Below are 17,910 nucleotides of genomic sequence, written 5' to 3'. Positions count from 1 at the left end.
GGCAAGGCAGGTGTGCCTGTGCATCCAGGGAGAGTCCCACAGGAGGCGCTTCCCTGGGAAGGTCAAGGCACCTTGACCAACACTGCCTGCCACAACAGTTTTGTGCTGGTAGTGAATATATTTAGTGCGTTTTATGCAACATAGAAGGGACTTTATTGTTCCCACAGCCATAAAACAGGTGGCCAAAGTTAGGTGGCCTTGACTGGAATCAAAGTTGTCTGCAAACACTGCTCCTTTGCTATTGTTGGTCACAGACACAAGGGGTTCTAAACTTTGATGCATTATTGAAAAAAAAAAGCAAACTGCAGAATATAATGAAAAACTCAAAAAAATGCACAGATTGCATTTTAATCTCCAGTAAGTTTTTCTACTGTACATCAAAACAACTAGAAGAGTTTATAGGAAATGCTTCTTGCTGTGGCTTATCTATTGAAATTAATGTGACTGTTATACAATTCAGAAACTTGAAAATGGAATTTATCTTATCATACTCTTTGGGTGTAAAGAAATGTATCAGGCAAACTATGTCTTCCAAAAGTTTCTATTGTAATGAATGTGGTATTCATAATTTTTCCTAGACAAGTTTATTTTAGAAAAAGAAAATGAATACAAATGGGTTCTTGAAAGTAATTTGTGAATTCACTCAATATTTTGAAAGAATAAGAAAAATGTCTTGGCCTTTGCTAGATAAAATGGATATCTTTAATATTACAGAGAGATGGTTATACAACACAGACTGATCTCTTTTCTGTCCCTTGCTACGGTTTCCCAAGTTGCTGGGTACCTGCATTGTGGCTTTCTAGCTCACCTAAGCCATACATTCCAACTCTTTTCCTTGGAAGTGCACTGATAAAAGACCCATCTGCATTTCAGGTTTGGCACAATATGGCTTTCATTTTCACACTCTCTCCATTTATCCAGGCAGGTCAGGAATAGAGGGAATGCAGCTTGTGTCCATCTCCTCAGTCTGAGCTTTGGTAGCTGGAAAGGGAGGATGCCCCATGGGCTGCAGGACAGCAGTTAGCTCCCCGGGAGAAGATGGCAAATAGATGCTTTCCTAAGCCTTCTGCTCTGTGCAGCTCTCACATTTGCTCACAATCGAAAATGCATCCTGCACCACACAAAACTGCAAAAATTAGTGGGGGAGGAGGGGTGCAGGGAGGGAATAGGAGGAATGAGGAAAGAGAAAGATAGTAAGTGGAAAAAGACAATCTCCTGTAGGCAGTTAACATTTTCCCATGATTTTGTGTGAGTAAATGAGCACTTGGAACCCAATTGTATAGCACAAAGAATGAAAATAAGGTCCCTGACTGTTAAAGCTTCTTCTTTATGTGGGATCTGCTCTGTGGCATTAGGGGGTGAAAAACTGTGCTGCAGCAGAGGCTTCTCCAGCTACTCTCATCTGTATGTTTCTTAACAATGCCAAAGGCAGAGCTGCATAAATCAAGCAATTTGCTGGTTCAGAGCTAAAAAGGGACAGAAGATTCATTGGTTTATATCCATCAGCAAAAAAAAAAACCCAAAACCCCACGCCATCTTTTATTCTTTTGTCACTGAACAGAATGGTTCATGTGTAACAAAATCTAAGGAATAAGTTCACAATAGTGAAGGAGCTGTGGGCCTTTGTAATGTTCCAGTCTAATGAAAAAAACCAACCCACCTTCAAAGCCCTCCAGCATTTAAAAGCATTTCTCTCACTTTTCTCCTACTAAGAGCTCCAACACAATGCTATTGCATATCCCAGGAGGGCTGCTCTGGTCCTGTCAGAGGTGTTCCATAGGTTATAACAGGTACTCACAGCTGCTGAAGTAAGATTTGGAACTCGCATATCCTTCCTTTTGTGTCTTACTGGGTCACAGGGAGTGGTAATAACTAGGTTCAACAAGGTAAGATATCTTAATGCGAGTCTCATTCTTCCTGAAAATTCAATAAAAAGCTGTTTAGAAACTGCTCAGTATTTCTGGATAAAAAGCTTCTTAGATACTGCCCTTTGGGTTCATCATCCTTTAGCCATCCCACTTTCCACTGTTGCTGTTAGTAAAGTGTTCTTAAGATAGCCAAGCAACTCTGTTTGTGTTTGAAAGAGGCCATCTTTTTAATTACATACTTCCTATTACTGATCTTCCATGACTGTGCATAGTAAAATTTGAAGTGCTATGTTCAATATGTTGCACCAGAAGAAACAGGAAAAAATTAACTTCCTGGGGATGTTGTGCTATCATCTGACACCAGCTTCCCAGAAACCCTGTTGTGACTTACACAGAATCATAAATGCCTTTCAAACCTGGCCTTGAGAACTCCCAGGGATTTGGCATCCACTACTTCCCTGGGCAACCTGTTCCAAAAAAACTTCTTCCTCATAGCCAACCTAAATCTACCATCTTCCAATTTGAAGCCATAACCCCTTGTTGCGTCACTACAGGGCCTTGTAAAATGTTTTTCTCTTTCTTATAAGACTCCTTTATAAATCAAAAGGCTGCAGTAAGGTCTTGCCAGCGACTTCTCTACTCTAGGCTGAATAACCCCAATTCTTGTAGCTTTTACTTCACAGAACAGGTGTTCCACCCCCAGTTGTTTTTCTGTGTTCCTCCTCCGGATCTGATAGTTGTCACTATGTGCTTCTCACCTCACAGGTTGCTCTGATACTTTCTTCTATCTTCTTTTAAAAGCAGTTGTCTACAGGTGTGCCTGGATTCCCTCTAGAGAGATGCTCTGCTGTTCAACCCATTCTCTTAGAGGAAAGCAATACAACAACCACTACCCACACTGAAACATGGTAATTACATTGGATCTGACTGTGCATGAACAGAACTAAAGTCAGAACATGACTCATGTCACTTCTGAGCTACAGCCCAACTTGTAGAAAACAAACTAGTTTGAAAACTAGTCCAGTTTTCACAATTGCCATTGATGGAGACCCCAGTACATACATGTTTTTAATGGATAAGTGTTCTATTATTTATTAGGTGTACTTGTCTAGATTCAGCTTGCAACACCAATTAACATTTTCTTTACAAGATCTCTGCTGGTTTGCTTTTTGTGCAGATACTTATTCTGTCATACAAATACCTTATATACCACTTCTTTTTTTCCGACCTATGTGTTCTGGAATGCTTGAGTTTTCACTGAATTTTCTTGTCTTCTCATCCATTTTAGTTTTCTCAAGCTTTTTGCCATCAGCTTCCTTCTTGGACTTCACACACCAATCTGTAGCTGGATATTCCAGGACATTTCTGGCAATGCCAAATACAGCAGAGAGCTCCCACAAGACAGGAAGTTTTCTGGACATTCTGTTGGAGCCCAGCCCACTAGACTTTTTCCTCCTTAGGTATTCTTGGGTCTCCTGGTGCTGTAACATGACCTGTTATTGTCACCTCCAGCAGCTATCACCTGTTAGCTGGGCACAGTTACTCAGGTTATTTTTTTTTTCTGTGAAGTACACCCCACCAGCTCAACCTGCTGATAAGTGTCACATCTCCAGCTGTTTATGCACAGCATTTGCCCAAATTTCTCTATGGTAAGCAATGAATTATTGCACACCTTTGGATAAGGGTAGCAAATTGTCAGCTTAGACTTTGCATGGTATTCCTAAACACATTACTCAGATGTTTGGGGCAACATACTGATTGAAGCAAAGATTTTCCCTGTTTAATTTCATTTCCTTTTCTCAGTCTGCTGATATGCTGGCTGTTCAAAATGGAAAGAAAAGTAAAAACCATTTGGAGCTAGGGCAACAATCCTTATAGCTAGAGGAGAAGCAGTGGCTATTATAGGTTTTGTGTACACAGAATATTTGACACAGACCCACATTCCTTGTAGCAAAGAAGGGAAAATGGTCTACATTAAACATCTGTGAAATAAGCACAAAAGTGTTAGGAAAATTTTATTCTCAAAGTCATGATCAGGTTTTCCCTGCCAAAGGAGGAGGAGGAGGTATTGACTGCTGCTCTGCAGAAGGGCTGCCCAGCAACTGACACTCTAATCAATGGAGCAATTGACTGGAAACCACATTTTTAATTTTTCAGATTGTATCAAGCTTGGAGGGACTGCAAGGCTACCAGTGAAGTGGCTCAGGTTTCAGAGAGGTCCTGACAACTGTGTGGAAACCACCTGACCTTTCCCTTCTATGCCAATTCAGTTCAACAGAGGCAGGCACATTTGACCAGGAACATGTGCAGGAAGGGAGATGAATGATTTGGCAGCAGCTCTCAGAAAGTATTCTGAGAATCACAGTGGACGAGAAGAACATGAATCAGCATTGTGCAAAAAAGGCAAACATCATACGGGGATGTATAAATAGGAGTCTTAAATATAGGCCAGTTAAAATAGTCCTCCTGCTCCACTTGGCACTTTAGAGAATTTGGCTGGTAAAAAGATATTCCTGAATTTGTAATTACAAAAAGATTCAATGATTGGTTTTGGTGTGGATTTTTTGTTTTGGTTTGTTTTTTTGGGGTTTTTTTTGTTGTTTTTTTTAATCAATAGCAAAGAAAAAGATAATACAAAAGTAATAGAATTAAGCAGAATCAAAGGAGTTTACTGTATTAGCTCTTGATGCATATCCTAAAGATAAGAGTAGTAAACACTGACAAGTAGCACTGGCCATGAAGTTATGGAGTCTCTATTACTGGTTGTTTTTAAAAATAGGTAGGACAAACTGATATTAGGACTCCAGCTTGTAGAGAATGTGATCTTACCTTTTGGCAAGAGGATGGACTTCAGGGAACACATGTAGCACCAAGAGCCTTCCCAACTCTACCTCAGCCTTTTCCTGATTTAGCACTGGATTAATGACATGAGGCTGGAAACTGAGGCATGTGGGAAAGAGTAACCAGAGACCTGGCTTGTTGTCAGGACTTCTCTGCTGGCCAGAAGATGAGAAGGAAATATGGAAAACACAAAAATGATTGCATATCCATGCCACACATGACATCATTTTCTTATAAATAAAGATATGTCATCTTGAAAATAAATTGCATGACATATTGTCTTTTGTACTGCATTAGTAGTGCTGTAAAAAATGGACACATTAATATCAAGACATTTTCCTCTGGGGCTTGACCTTAAACAGCTTTAGAAAAACTCATTCAACAACAGATTGTCAAGTCAAAAATTCAACAACTCTAAAAATGCCACTTGCATTTCCTAGCCTGCAGAAATCAGAACCTAAATCTTCCAAAACCTCTGTGTGTTCATATGCAGATTCACTTTTGTGCAAGGCCAGCAAGAAAATCACAAGCTCTCTTTATCCAGCCTAAGTAAAAAAGAAATGGATTTGACAGCTGGCCTTAAACACTTTCTCCTTGATGATTCAAAGAAAATGGAATCCATCTAAAGCTGTTGATTAATTCTTCAAATACAGATGGAGAGCAATACCTTGAAAATCTACCCTTTCGAAGTATAATAAATGAATGCTTGGGGGTGGGGGAAGGACTTTCTTTTACAAGATTTTCAAACAGCCCTTTTCAAGGGATCTAATACCTATTTTGTATTACAGAACAACTTTACAATTTGTGAAATGTAAGAGAAGAGCTTTATTGATTTTCATAAAGGTGATATGTACTGCAGTGTCTAGATTTTGAGGAGTTATCATGGATCCAAATTAAATCTCTTCCTCTTCATACAGTCCAAGAAATTAACAGAGGCAATAAGCTAGACAAAAGACAAAATATTATTTCAGATAAAGTATCTTCTAAAATATATTTTGACATTTTGAAAGAATAGCAATTGCCATGGATTGCAAAGCACATTTCTAGAAAGCACCAGAGTATTTCACCAAAGAATTCAAATGTATTTCAATGTATTTGAAGCTATTTCATAATTACATTATCTCTTCAGGTCTACTTTTAGCCCACAGGAAATTTTTACTGTTGCTATCAATAGTATGTAGTATTGTAGAGTTAACCAAACTAAAAGTTTGAGAATTCCTCTAAATACTCACAGCTGTATCAAAGTTATCCAAACAGTTACATGGAAGCAAAACTAAGCTTTTTATCATGACTGAACTGAAATCTGCCGCTAATTTAAAAATATTACTATAATTTTGGTGAAATGTGGTTTGTTATTCTGTGTTTATATGTACCTTTAAGAGAGATGAGAGTAATAAGAATTTTATTGAACACCCATATGTACACATTCAATGTGCTACAAAATATATGATTAAATCTAATTAAAGGAAAACATTGCAATTAGAAAATCTTCTTCTGAAATGGCATATTTTTATTAAAAGGAATGCTGTAGAAATGCATCATTTACAGGAACTAATTTATCTCTTTTTTTTTTTTATTTCTTGAAAAATCAAAGGAGACTTTTAGAAGTCATTTCCTCCCCAGAAAATAAGAAATAAAATACAGTAACTTTTATTGCATCTGGAGAATATAGTTTTCCCGACTGTGCCATTCAATGGTAGTTACATGACTCTTCTAGACACGCTGACATAAAAAAACCAAAACAATTTTTGAAGGGTGAAAAATGAAACTTCAGGAATATATTTCTTGGTTTGTCCACATTGAAGACTGCAGTACAAAACCCCAATCTTTTTATGAGCCATCATTTCTAATAGTGAAACATATTAACAAAAAAAAAGAAGCAAGTCAAATATATTCTTACAAGACAAGGCACACTGTGCATGCAAATGAGATCACATAAAATCCCAACTCCTTCCTTTTGGTGAAATATTGCATTGGAACTCTTTTAGAATATAAAATAAAGAGAAGCAGATACAGCATACATATGCCCTCTAAAAGGAGAACTCTTGTTTTCCTTTTAAAACAGGAATTTTAATCAGCAGTGATTAATCCCACACAGAAATGAAATTGATATTCTCAGTCCAGTAATTAGAACAGCACCTTAGACTACTGTTGTAGTCATTGTTCAGCTGAGAACCAGAAGTGTCTGAGAAAGTTGTTACTGGACACAACCCACACCAATACACTGAGCAGGACATTATGTGACACCTGTACAGGACCAGCAGGTGAACTGAGTTTGAGATTTGGTTCCAGTTCATTCCATCTAGCAAATTACACTGGGGATGAAATCCCAATTTGAACTGGATGTCACCTAAAAGGTCATCTACACCTTACAAACATAAGATAAGACAAAAGCACAAGCGGTTTCAAAAACATCAGCCCCCACATGCTCCAGCCACTGCAGCCTAAAAACAGCTGGCTTCACCTAACATGATCTCCTGCCACTGTGACTGTAACTGGTTGGAGGGTTTACATTAGTTATGAAGTCTCTGGGGTCACGTAAATTCCTGGGCTCAGTTCAAGATTTGTGTATCATTTAACTCCTTCCTCTAAGAGTTAAAAATCCATAATCTGTGTTTTAAATTTGTGATGTGCATTTCATTCATTAAGAAGATGCACCAGTTAAAAACAGTCAAGAAGATTGCTGTCTGATTGATAAAAGGGGATGGTAAAGAATAGAGAAATGTTATTCTTTACACTGAGTCTTAGAGGCTTGGTATAAATAATAAAAATAAATTTATAAGTGGCTAGTTAATGCTTAATGAGTAATATAAACATGGTACATAGCTACAGAAAATCAGTATGTTGTATTCTGGGTGACAGCAAACATTGTTTTCAAAGCAACCTATCAGGCCTCATGGTAGGATTTTGAGTCTAAAGTAATAATTGTAATCTATTTAAAGTAATTTGTAATTGGATTTCAAATATAAAATATAACCAGAAAAAAGATTAACATCATTATCTATAGTTATATCTGGTACAAATAATATAGTATGTCTTCAAACAACTTTCATGTATAAGGAAATGAAAGCTGGATTGGAAATATTTGAAAAGTGTTCTTGCTTTGCTTCAAAATGAACTCTGGACTTTCTACATTAATCAGACAGAAACCAAGCAGACAAAAGAATTTTATGTATTGCAGTGGGGAAGGGCTTTCAGCTATTATCAGTATGAAGACATTAATGTGAAGGTCAAGTGTTTCCACAATACAAGGTACAAAAATCACCTATCTTGACAGCTTGTAATGGGAAACAAAGCATTAAATTGGCAGAAGTCCATTCATGGCAGTATAATTGCAAAAGGTATTTTTGCAGCACAGAAAGAAAATGTGGGTGACCCTTCTCCACTATGTACGAGACTTCATTTTTTGCAATAGATTGCATGACAATTTTTGTATTTAATTACTGTCTATATGTATTTTTCAAGGGGAGTGGTTACCCTGCAAATGGATGGATGATCATTCAAAGTGTGTGACTTACAGTTTGTCATACCCTTTGCATAAGGCACATGTATACTTGGATTAAGCTATCTACTCTTGTGCCTGGCCATACGAGATAACACAGTTGTTAAGCAAGTCACATTTATTATCTTGCTACAGCATGTTCTTTTATTGCAATGGCATGCTTACTTAGCAATTCTGGATACCTGGAGAAAATCTGAAATGGCTGAACTCCTGTCAAGAGATAAGATATGTAGAGGCAAAAGCCTCTTATTTTTACAGATCACAGAGTGTTTCTCCAGAATGTATCTATGCTTTCATTGTCAGTCATTCCCTCAAAAAGATGAAATATTTTTCCCTTCTTGAATCTCTTCTCCATTTCTAGTCCTTTATATCATTGGAATAGCATGTTCTGAGGGTGTCTGCTGCCAAGCGGATTTTCTATGCATACTGTGTCTGGCTGCAGTCACAAGATGCAATTGGAACTAAAATAGGAGAAGGCAGATCACTGAATCTTCTCTGCTATTATCTGACCAGAGACATGAATGCCCTCTGGTTTCTTTTCTTGTATCTTGGTGCTATCGTCGCATTGCATCTCTGGCAATGACACTGCACCTGTGAGTCATGACCACTGGGATGCAAACCTCATTTTCTCACTCTCTTGCTTCTAGATGAAAAACAACTCATCCCAGCACAGCTGGGTGAAAGGAGTACTTTCCTTGAGGGTAGAAAACAGATCTTCAAGTCTTCAGGCAGAGTCATGCACATCCAGAAATCTCAGTCTTCCCCACAGCTAGATAAATGAGCCAAGCTAGAAGGCTGTTATGACTTAGGCTTCTCTATTTCTTTGATTTTTTGATATGAAAATTCCATCTGTATCAAAGCTGGCATGTACATTTCCATAAAAAAAGCTTTGGTTTTGATAAAGCTGCATTTTCCAACAGAAATAGTTTCTGTTGGAAAATTCCCAACATATCCTATAAAATCCCATTTGGATGACAAACTCACTAAGATAAAATCACCTTAATAATAACTTAAGGTTTAATGTACATTTACCATCAAAGGAAGGTTAATCCTCCAAAATTTTCAGCAGTCATTTAAAGAACACTGTGCCTCATCCATCTGACTTGTTTTTGAAGTAGTCTTCTGAACTTGGATATTTAATGAGATCCTTTCTGTAGCATCATTAGGGTCTTGGGCTCTGGAGACAAATCTCTGTTGGAAGCTACTGATAATCACTTCAACAACTTGTATTATTGTAGTGTCTTTCATCCCTTTTCAAAGCTTTCACATTCACGTTGATGACATCTTCACTTTCCCTTCTTCCCCTGACTGCCAAGAAAAACTTTAGGTGAAAGTCAAAATGATTATAGATTAGGGATTTTAAATTAGGAATTAAATAATATTAATGACAGACAGTACATACTAGCAGCTCAAGTACCGTCAAGTTTTGGAGGCTTAAAAACAAATTCTTTTTTGTGAGAAAGGTAGGTAAACTTTGCTAATCTAAGGCATGGGAATGAAAAAAAATTCTCTGCTGTATAATCATGATCTAAAGTTACCACCATTTAGCACCAGTTTTATCACCAGTGTTTAGAAATATGCCATGTATGTGTGTACACACTGAATTTCTTCCATCTAGTTGATGGTCATGTAACTTTCTCAGAAGTGAGAGGATTAAGAATGTTTTTGAACTTGTCTGAGACATAGTAACTACACTATTCATTTAGATCATGAATATAAAATACATTAATTGCTATAAATTTTTCTCCTTCTCTTAACATATGTGAATCAGAACTCTTGTTAACACTCCTGAGCCCTAGCAAACATTTAATGGAATCAACAATGTGCAGTTGCCCAGCTGGCCTGACAATAACTTTTCTTATATCTTCCTTCCCTCACAGTTCCAGGAACCATGAGTCTCCGTGACCTTACCTAGACCAGTCCTATCCCACCTGACAAGAAGCACACAAGATTTTCATCCTTGATGTTTGTGAATTTGGGAAATTCAGTCACTTGGTGCACTTGGAGTAGAACAGAGCAGAATAAAGGGTTTCACATCACAGCAATAACAATGGTAGGTCTGTGTGTGGGGTGTTATCCCTTAGGCAGCAGTATGAACATAGAATCATAGAACTATTTAGTTTGGCAAAGATCTTTAAGAACATTGAGTCCAGCCAGCACTGCCAAGTCCACCATTAAGCCGTGTCCCTCAGTGCCACATTGACATGTTTTTTGAATGGCTCCAGGGATGGTGACTCAATCATTTCCCTGGGCAGCCTGTTCCAGTGCTTAACTGGAATTCTTCTAGTAAAGAATTTTTTTCCTAATACCCAATCTAAATCTCCCCTGATGCAACCTGAGGCCACTGCAACTGGTAAAACAAAGTACAACAGCTGGTTAAAATATTTTTATACCAATTGTCAGAAATATGCACAGAATTTTTTGTATGTGCAGATGTGTCCTCTGATTTGGAGATGGTAGGGAAGTAGGCTAGATAAGCTATGGAGATGTTTTTCCAGTTATTTCTACATGTGTGGGTTTTTAAAACATAAAATCCTTGTACCAAACGAAAAGGGCTAATTGCACTTTTACCCATTTTCATGCTGCTGAAGAAAAGCAAATAAAAGAGACTGATTCCTGTGCCTAGGGCTAAGCAGCACCATTTGGCTCAGGTCTGCTGTGGTTATGGCTGCTCCCCTTCATAGCAGATTTGTCTTGCAGAGAGTTGTGCAAAAGCAGAGACAGAATGGCAATTAAACAGATTAGGGGATGGGCGTACATGCACAGCACAGTTCTCTTTTATTTACCAGTACCAATGGACCTGTAGATTAGTTTAGGATTGTGTTGCTCTGGAAGGACTATCCTTGTTTCATGCCTTATATGGCTGCTGGATTACTTTACTCAAACAGTGGGCCTGTGGGTGACCAAAACATTTCCCACATCCAAATAGGAATAGAAATTAAAATCCTATGCAAAAATAAGTTTGTTTCCTGCTTATGGGTTGTGTGTTGCCCCTGTGCCCCATGTCCCACTCCCTGGCTCCATTTGAGTGCCTCAGGGGAGGGGTTACTGTAAAAAGAGGGTGCATATGAGGAAGGACAGAAGTGGTTGGATTGTTAGTCACATAATTTTTATTGCCTGTGACTGAAAGAAGCAGACTGCTCTCCTGAGGCAGAAGGGCAGGGTGTTGAGGGGGAAGGGGAAGGGTTTTCTGTAGAAGTACAATGGAACAGCTTCTCCCTTGCCTTCTCCCTGTTATGTGCAAGTCCCAGTCTTCAGGGCTAGGAATTTGCTCCACAAGCCCTTATGTATGACCTCCCTGATCCTGGAAGTAGCTGCAGTACTGACTACTGGGGTCAAGCAGCTGGAGGAGGAGAAAGGGAGGAGAAGCCTTTCATTTAAGGCATGACAACCTCACAGTTGCCTGTACCAAACATGCGTGGACAGACTGTTACTGCAGATCAGGTCAGCAAAAAGAGACCTTCTCATGCGTCCATGCACCCTGTTAAAGAAGCACAAAGATGCTTCTGTTGGTGAACATAAGTCCCAATTTAGAAGAGGCACAAACTAAGCCACAATTAACATAGTTTTGTCCATAGTAGAATTTCTACTAATATTACTACTCCTATGTATATTAAAGAGATTTTGCTAAAAGGCTTCATTCTTTTTATACTGCCTTAAAGTCACAGGATGGTTTGGGTTGGAAGGGACCTTAAAGATCTTCCTTATGTCATTGTGTAGGTGAAGCTGACACTCAAAGAAAGGCAGTCCTTCCTGCTTACATATGATTCACAGTTAAGAGCCTACCTAGCTCTTCTTTAAGGACTGGCCACCTCCTCATGGGTATTTAGCTGATATTTGCTGTTGAGAGAGTTCACTCTGCAGCCCCATTTGATACTGCTCAAATATAGGTCCAACACAACACTAGCCATAGGAAGCCTGGATAGTGATTTGAGAATAAAAATGGAAATCCTTAACCCAAGCCAAAACAGTAATGTGAAAGTATAGGCAAGATGCTGCTGGGGAGTGTGATGTCCTTTCATAGCAGGAGTAGGAGAAGTGACTGTATTATACATGGTATGGTCTGGGACTTAGGTGGAGAATGGGAACAGAGCAGGATGCAGCTGAGCAATGATATGTGTGAAATGAGACACCTGACCTGTTTTGAGCACTGCAAAACAGGAGTTAGAAATCAAAACAGATTGTGTTAGTCCTGGGGAGCTACACAGACCTGTGTGAACACCTTGTTACAGGCAAACATGAAATGCCTTGCCAGGCAGATTGTGAGTTTGTAAGGGGAATGACCTGAAGACACCAAACCAGGCAGATCCTTTGTCACCAAACCAAGCCTGTCAGCATTTTTAAGAGGCAAGAGTAGTGCTGCAGTCTCTGGAGTCCAAATCCACTGACCTCGAGGTTTTCCAGGCTGACTGCATTTACAGCTGTGAGATGGATCTGGAGGTTGCCTGTAGCTTTGGGAAGCATGCTCTCCCCATGGTGTGAAATTTTGTTGAGCTTTTTTTGCAGATATCTGCCTCACTTTGAAAAATCACATTTTCCAGCTTTCATTTGTGATCCTCAGGAAACTGCTGCTGGCCTGCTGAAATAATAATAGCAAACATGCTAAGGCAAGCCCTGCACACTGCAAGCATTGATGCTCTGCCCTCACAGCACATCCTCTGTAAGGGAACTTCCAGAAAAGCCCTTGCATACACAAGAGGGACTCTTGGTTGGCAATGACAAATAAGTGAATGTATTTAGTAGATCACCTTCCTCAAATTTTCCATTTTTTTACATTAAAACCCAATTTGAACTGAAGACAGAAATAATAAAGAGAAATGGACACAGATAGTTTCCTTTCAGTGAACATGTGTTTGTCAGCTGAAAGCCAGGTCTAGAGAAGCATAAATGCTAAATTAATAAAAAGAAGACCAAATTAACTTTTCTTTGTATCTTTGACTAAGCTACGTAATTCAGACAGAAAAGTTCCATATTAGCCTTTGTGACTATAAATTGCCCAAATGGCAGCATGGCCCCAAAACTCTAGCTAACTCAGTAGCTACCCCTTGGTACCTAACAGAGAAATTGGTCTGGAAAATACTTTCTCCCCCACTTTCCTTCCAAAGTGTCCTTTCCCTGTTTCAGTCCAAAGAAGGAATTTCTTGATGATGCCTAACTGTAGTAGATTAAAAAAACCCCAAATTAATACATTAAAAGTCACTTACTGCTGCCTCCTATGTAGCGTGTTTCACAATGGTGGGTGTTTGCTTTTCTCTCTATGGGGGAACTGCCTCACTGTGTATATATAAATGATTTTTTTGCTACAAGGAAATATTTTTTTAATTTAAAAACATAAAATGGTTTGGATTCATGCATCATACTGGTAAGGGGGTACATTCTTGCAGCAATTAATGCATTTGAACATAGTTACAGGGGCTGCAAAACATTTTTTCCAAGCTGAATTTTTGCATGGGCTGTGTTCTGTGCACATGTAAAAGAACATTGTAAATCAAAGATTTACACTTGGAGAATGCTTGCTTTCGATGCAGCTCCAAACAGTAGATAACCTTCCTAGTGGCCTAACAATTCTAGAGAATAAGCTTGTTTAACTTCCTTACATACAGCTCAAATATACATATAATAAAGCTTAATGAATACGTCCTTCAGCCACAATTTGGGATGAGCAGAATATGAGCAGAAATACTAAACACTTTTTTCTTTAGAATGTCTCAGATGCTAATATTTTCTGAAGTTACCTGATGGATGAGGAGGACTGAAACACTGATGTGCCAAAATATGTTACTTCATCACTGTGGCACTTTTGTTACTCCTGACTTCAGCTACCCACATTATAATTGTGGCATAGCTCTTCCCTCCTTATTAGATTGCTCATCCTTCTTTGATTTGCAGCAGATATGCACTGTAGTGGTGAATCAGAGAGGCTGGCGGAAACCTAATCACTGACCTTGAGAATATTCAAAATAGTCTCATAAACACTTAATCTCAGAGAACTGAAGGCAGTGGTAGCACACATGGCTTCCTGTTTTGCCCTTGGTGGTTTGGTCTAAAGAAGGGGTTGTGAGTCCATCACTTAAGGGGGACAATAACATAAACAGACTGGCTCCTGCTCAGGAAGAAGTATTAAGATCCTGAAGCTGTTAAATGTTATCCTGTGTCTAATTTCACTCTAAAGAAGAGATGGACATCTTATTGCTGGAAAGAACATATGTCCTGTGATTCCAGAGGATAAAGCAAGCTGTATATTAATGATAGAAGTAGATGTGTGATTATATAAATATTATTAATTGTGTTAAGATAAAATTTTCTCTCAAAGTACCACTAGAGTGAGACTGAGATTCAGACACCCATATGCTTTCAAAAAGAGCTGGATGATGAAGAACTCACAGAGGTCTGGCAAAAGCAGATTGTGTAATTGGACAGGCAGACAACCACTGTGGTCAGGGCTCCCATCTTTACACACGACATTGGGTACTATTCTGTGTGTATGAGGGTATTCTGCTTGATTTGCAATGGCCATTATGGCTGGACATGGATCTCCCACATTTGGTTTATCACAGGAGGGTAGATGGTGTTGTTCAACAACCACTGTGTCACACCATAGAGCCATCATATAGTCTACCCAAAGCTAATGGATATAACACAAGATTTACATGTGATTTATATTGTTTTGGAATGTTAAGTGGAAGACAGGTGGAATACCTAGCCAGAAGTTATTTCAACCCTAAGCAGGCAGATGAAACAAGCCCTCTATGCAGTATCGACAACTCTGAGATGGTACCAGGCATACTTATTTGGGAAGGTGAATCTCCTTGGTGATTAGGCTGAGCTGAATCACTCCTTAGGCTGCACACATTACATTGCTTAGATTGTCTTGAACTGTCAAGGGCTTGATTCAGTTACCTGAACACAGACATCTTTTGAGATGGCCTGAGGCCCCCAGGACATTAGCATGGAATTTCCAAAGTATTGGGTTTTCATGGCAAGGTTTTGGAAGCAGGGGTGGTTTCTGTGAAAACTACCAGAAGTGTCCCGCATGTTCAACAGAGCAAATGTAGATGGCTCCAAGATGGACCTGGCACTGGCTGAACCAAGCCCATCAGTGATGGATGTAAAGCTCCTGTGATAACAGGTTTAAGAAGGAGGAAAAGTTACTATGGAGGAGAAATTACAGCTGGAGAGAAGAATAAGAATATGTAAGAGGAATATGTGAGAGGAACAGCCCTGCAGACACCAGCATCAGTGAAGAAGGAGAGGGAGGATGTTCTCCAGGCACCAGAACTGAAATTCTCCAGCAGCCTCTGGTGAAGACCATGAAGAGGGTCAGCTGTGCCCCTGCAGCCTGTGGAGGTCCATGTGAAAGCAGAGATCCCCCTGCAGCCTCTGGAGGAGCCCATCCAAAGCAAGTTTCCTGGCAGGGCCCCACAGGAGACCCATGGTGGAGCAATCTGTTCCTGGAGGATTACACCCCATGGAAGTGACTCATGTTGGAGCAATCAATGCAGAAGTACAGCCCATGGGAAGGATTCATGTTGGAGAAGTTAATGGAGGACTATCTCCCATGGGCAGGACTCCACGCTGGATTAGGGTAACCACTTGAGGAGTCCTCTCCCTCACGAGGAAGGATCAGCAGAGACAATGTGTGATGAACCGACCATGAACATCTCATTGCTTTATACTTTGGTCGCAAAGTAAGGTACAAACTTTAAATTTCATTTAATAGTAGGCTGCAAGCCTACTTACTATGGAAATTATCAGACCTTCAGTTATTGAAGCAGCACATTAGGTAGCAGCTGTGAAGAAATGCTTAATGCAAAATGGCTACTGGCCATGCATCTATGCTTTCATATCTCAGAGGTGAAATTTATTGCAATAATTGTCAAGGTTTTATTTTCTTTTATTAGAAGGGTGTACTTTTCAAGTCTGGACTGTTGCAGCATAGTCTGTCTTGGCTGGCCTAATCTGGTTCAACTCCTCAACCATATTTGAAGAGGCAGACCTTGTGTAATTGTGCATACTTACTGTTTTGGTAATAAATATCTTGACTTCCTGATGTTTTTGAGCCAGTTTTGGAAACATAAGAGTAAGCCCTTGGTAGAGTCACTAGAACTGGCTCCCGAGTACATATGTTAGTACGCAGCAGCACTAAAATACTAAATGGCTTCTTGGTTGACTATAAAGCACATTTCAGTACTGCACACTTCACAGGGAACTGAAACTAAACTTTTGCTCTTCAGTGAAAATTGATTTTGTGTAACATAATAGATGTATTTATTAAAGAACATCATATAACTGTAGCCCTGAAAGATGTTTATGCATTTGCAGAAAGCATTGCCTGTACATTTAGTGATGCAGCAGCTTAGTGCAATATATTTAAAATTACTAGTTTACAAAGTTTCATCTCAGTTCAGTTAAATGTGATATAACTCTAAACTGCAAAAGGGTCATTTAGGCAGAAAATCTTACAAAGAATTAACATACTACAGTAGTTTTTTAAACCAATCCTATTTCTTTGTGAGCAGTTTTTGCCTTGTAGTAAATGAGACCAATATTTTCATGAGCTGAAACCAACAAGTAAGTATCTGAACTGTGTTGTCATTCAAGTACTTATTGAAATACAGACTTAGCAAGTACAGGAGTAATTCTTATCAATTTACCCACAGAACCTGATCTAAAGATATGATGATAGAAGCAATTTTGCAAAACATTCTTTCCTCGCTGAATTTAATGCATAAAAATTTCAACTTTCATGTACATAAAGCTCAGCATTGCATTTTCATTTCTTAATAGTAGTGCTTTTTATTTCTTCAATTAAGTCTCTGTGGATATTTCTTTTCATAGAAGATGTGGCATTTTGGCTGAAGTTTTAAAACTACTGAGAATTTGAAGAGTGAAGGGAAATGCTTCATTGGTGGCTGAAGAGATAGGATGACTGTAAATGAAAAGTAACCATATATGTCTCCAGAGTGCTGTCAGCTCTAGACTAAGACACAGGATCCAAGTTTTTGAGCCGTCCTGTGGAGACTGGATGAAATTGGTTCCAAAATGATAACAGTGTATCACAAACAGAAACTAAAAGAGAAAGTGAGAAGAATTAAATAGTCTTTCTGGTCCTTTTTATACTGCATCAGAGACCACAGACCAGAATTTCCACAGGTGTGCAGCTCTTAGGGTTGAGATCCAGTCCCTCCAGATCCTTTGTCTAAATTGTTAACTCCACTTCACCCTTGTGAGTGGTCCAGTCACTCTGCTTTCCAGGATTTTCTACCCTAAAAGAGACAGAATTGACTAGGCAACTCCCTGTTTGGCCTGTAATTTCCTAAGACACCCACTGTCACCTGTTCATACAGGCTCAGCAGACCCTATGGAAATGCATCTATCTCTCCAGCCACTGCAGTCAGGGTTCCACTCCTGTCTAAAAACCGACAGAAACCTGTGGCTCATGAGCTGCATGGCTGGAGTCAGCAAGGGGCATTCTTTTGTCCTTTCTCTTCTCCCTCAGCACTGAACTCCTCTTGTAGACAAATCCATGTCTCCTGCCCAGGACTGGAAGAGTGAGGCTGTATCCACCTCTTCATGAACCCCCTTCTTAGGAGAGAGGCAACTTCTTTTCCATTGTGTCTTTGCCCATCCCTTCTTTCACCCATCCAGAAGGCACTTTTAAAGACAGGGAGATTATCTACAAACTAGAGTGCCCATGAT

The 17,910-nt window shown here is 39.3% G+C and overlaps 1 long non-coding RNA gene across 1 annotated transcript; it reads right to left on the bottom strand.

The window, feature by feature from the left end:
* Positions 1–592: 592 nt before the first annotated feature.
* LOC107202409 lies at positions 593–4,858 on the bottom strand. Its single transcript, XR_004496456.1, has 3 exons — positions 4,698–4,858; positions 1,799–1,917; positions 593–1,111 (listed from the first exon to the last, which is right to left on the bottom strand). It is a non-coding gene; the product is annotated as an uncharacterized LOC107202409 (long non-coding RNA).
* Between the last annotated feature and the right edge of the window lie 13,052 nt (positions 4,859–17,910).

This window comes from Parus major, chromosome 1, assembly GCF_001522545.3.
Source record: "Parus major isolate Abel chromosome 1, Parus_major1.1, whole genome shotgun sequence".
In the NCBI taxonomy this organism is placed as follows: domain Eukaryota; kingdom Metazoa; phylum Chordata; class Aves; order Passeriformes; family Paridae; genus Parus; species Parus major.
Note: the sequence above shows the minus strand (reverse complement) of the source record. Positions and strands in the feature narration are given on the sequence as shown.